Source organism: Etheostoma spectabile, chromosome 9, assembly GCF_008692095.1.
Source record: "Etheostoma spectabile isolate EspeVRDwgs_2016 chromosome 9, UIUC_Espe_1.0, whole genome shotgun sequence".
Taxonomy (NCBI): Eukaryota; Metazoa; Chordata; class Actinopteri; order Perciformes; family Percidae; genus Etheostoma; species Etheostoma spectabile.
In genome coordinates this window covers 12,317,812-12,321,687 of record NC_045741.1, presented here as the reverse complement: position 1 = coordinate 12,321,687, position 3,876 = coordinate 12,317,812, and positions in this window count along the sequence as shown.

The following is a 3,876-nucleotide window of genomic DNA, read 5'->3' as shown; positions in this document are numbered from 1 at the left end:
CGTATAAACTGTTGTTCTTGATCATTTCCAACCGAAAACAGCAGCTACTGCAAAGCTCAGATGATGTCTGTGTTTCTTAACATTTTAGAACACTTAGGATATGCACAACACACTTTAATCTAAGTCAATGGTTTACAGTAGTGAGTATGTAATTGTATTTTATAGTATATAGATAAATGTTACTCATCTGTCCTTTAAAATAATCTGATATTTGAATACAAAAACTACATGTCAGACTATGCAACTTGATGGACATCATTAACTGTCAGGTACTTTAATGGCAGCCTGAATAACATTGAATGGTAAATCACTGTGTTGACATAGTTAGATTGGGTAACATCCGTTTTTTATAGCTTTAATTAGGAAAAAAAAACTAAAAGTGTGGCTCTGAAACATGTGTACATACTCAACATGTGTGTGTGTGCACACACTTGATTTGAAATATACCTGCAACCAACAGAATAAATGAATTAAACATGTCTTAATGTATGCAATCTTAAAAAAAGAAAATGAAAGTAAAATTGAGCAGTTAGTGCTATACTAGATGATTATGATTAAGCTCTGAAAACAGTTTTCTGGGACACCTCACAGGATGCTGATGTGCATGTGTGGGCCTCAGCTCCAATGCCATTATATGGTGTGATGAAACATAGTGACCAGCAGATGGTGGAATTACTGCATGGTAAAAACACAAAGTGAGAACAACAGTCTCTTTTTCATGTGTTGGATCATTGAGTCTTTTTACACCTTCTAGTCACATCTTCAAGTGAGAACTGCTGTCGTGCAGGAATGTGTAAGGAAAGCAATAATAAAATACAAGCCCTTAATCAGTGGCAGACTAATTACATTTAACATTTGCTTTTGTGAAAGTAGCAATACCACAATATAGGAGTACAAGTAAAAACTACAAGTGCTGAAGTTCTGCAACAAAATGTATCAAGTATCGAAAGTAAAAGTTCTCATTATACAAAATGGCCTCTCTCAGTGTTTTATCATTACATTATTGGCAGCTATGGAAAGAGTATTATAACATTCACTGATCTCACAGAACTCTGTGAAATGAACATGACCCCTCAACTCAAAATCTGTGGCAGTCTCACGGAATCGCAAAATGGGCCCACGGAAGACTTCTGTGAAATGATCACGGATTGCCAAAAATTCTGTGATGGGCCTACGGAAGAATTTGGTTGGGTTTATAAAAAGGCTGTGGGGGGTCTCTTACGGTTCCATGACACGCGGGAAGAACAATACGGATGGATTTAGGAAAAGAAGAAAGTGACTTTAGGAAATATTACACACTGGACAAGATCCCTGGTCTCCCGGGTGAAAGTCCTGTGTTTGAACCATGTATCAGTTAAAATGTACTCTGAGTAAACATCACTGCCTTAAATTTAACTGAAGAACATATTGAGGCTACAAAAGAAATTGCTGTAAAAGTCAAAGTCTAGCAACCTCTATCTCCCCTGATAGAGTGTGTGCCGCATGTAGAGTCCCTCGTAGCAGCTAAAGTTCGAATCCGACCTGTGGCACTTTGCTGCATTTCATCCCCTGTCTCTTCCCCCTATCTGTTTATACTATCTACTAAAAAAATCTTTAAAAGAGTCACAGTGTAACAACATCATGTCCATCATGTCCTGATGTGCAAATTAGACACACTGTGCAGCTTTTACATACAACTGATTATCAATCATAAATAAACAACTAACCTCACTAAAAATAACCAGAAAAGCGAGAAAAGTCACACAAAAGGCAGACCATTAATAAAAAGTCCATGGACAACGCGGCGTGTGCAACAAGCATTATTATAAAACAGATATAATAAAATAACTGGACAAATCTTATAAAACCAAAATAAAACATCACCAAGGAAGACAACACAGACACAAAGAACATAAACTTAACAGTGGCTGCATTCACAAACACAATGCAACACAGACACAGCGGTTGTTGATGTTTTCATCAGGACAGTGAGTGCAATGTGTTGTACTAACCTGTTGGAGCAATATTCTGTGAGTCTTGAGCATCAGGAAGTCCACCTCAATCTGCTCCAGGTTCAGCTTATTTGATTGTTCATTTTCAGAGCATAATATAACCAGTCCATCCTCTCTGTCCCAATGCAACCAGTCCATTCAGCCAGTGTCCTCTCTGTCCTAATATAACTGGTCCAATAGGCTTCTCTGTCCCACTGCACTCCTTAAATTCAAACCGTTTTAAGCTGAAAGAGACTGTGTAGTCAAAAGAAAGATCCTCAGTGAACTCTGAAGTCACCATGAGCCTGTTAGCATTTAGCCAGACCCAGCATGTACCCACCTGTTCATCTTGGGTGTGTTTGTTTTATGTCACTTAGCATGCTGGCCGGGTGGTGCATTAAAGTCAACATTTTTAAAAATGTGTACTCAGATACAATAGCATAACAATACTTAAGATAAAGTTTGAAAAAACTCTCCCAATTTTCTGTGGGGCGCCCAGGAAATTCACCAGGCTGAGCGTGCACCCCATGTACAAAGGCTCAGTCCTAACCGCAGCAGCCCGGGGTCCGATTCCGACCTACAGCCCTTTCGGAATCGAAATGCAATCTCTCCCTCTTTGATATCTTCAGCTATCCTCTCAAATAAAACATAATATTAAAACAAAAATTAAAAATTAAAAAAACAACTTACAGTAACAAGTACATGTAATATGTCATTTCAGGTTTGCTACCATAAGAAAGCTTTTTATCCATCGGACCACAACTGAGTTTAAAGCGTAGCAAAATTAGCATAACAACTGGAACAGTGGATGTATCTGGGCAACGCTGTTCTTCTCACTAAGATGATCTTGATGGCACAAATGTCAAATGTTTCTTAACGCACGTACAGTATGCACATGATCTCTGCTTCAACACATCAGTTCTCTCAAAAGCAATGTATTCTCTACTTTCAGCCGTGTTAGCCAGCACAACGGACACAGGAATGCCTATGATTAGATAACCTTGATCATAATGCCATGGCAACTGCTTGATATTCTTTGGGACCATGTCTGCATGGAAACACCTGGCATCAATTTATTACTATACAATATTTGTATTCTTCTTTCTCAAGTATGTACTTTGTCCTGGCAGTTGCTTGTGCATATTGAAGACCCAGTTTTTGCAGATTTTTTTTAAACTGAATTAATAAAAGCTGTACATTTGCCCTACGACCAGCTCAGTGACTGTTACAGATTTGCCAGATTTTAACATTGCACTCGACCGATAATTTATAAAAATAGAGTACACCTATTATTTCAGTCAAAATTCAGAAGAATAGTCTACTAATGAAGACAGCAGCTCTGTGCTCTTTAAGTGTCAGTTGCAAAGCCATATGAAGAAATAAAGATCAAGATTTTAGAAATAAATAGAAAACTTAAAATAAATTAAGGTGCTTGAACATGCTAGCTATTGAGAAAAACAAATTAAGGTCTAAAGACTGTGCAGCTTAATATCACAGGTCATTTCAGTTGGATTTACAAAGTTTTAAATTCTGTCTGTTTTTTTACCTCCATTTATCAGTTATACCAAAGTGTGAACACACCAGATGCAGCCATAAGTAAGATACTTAATATGAAACCAGACCGAGAAATAATATAGATTTCTAGGGGTTACATGCAGTATATGGCTTATATACTATTTAACAATGATGATAAAATTATAAAATTTTATTGGAATGATTTAATTGATTAAAGCAGACTGGAAATTCATTTTGTACAGGAAACAGATGGCCGTTAATCACAAACTGAGAGGAGAGTGATTTGCTCTTAACTGAAGTGGACGATGTGTTGATGTGCTGTTTTTGAGTTGTTCTGGCTCCAGCATTTACAGACACACACACACACACACACACACACACACACACACAC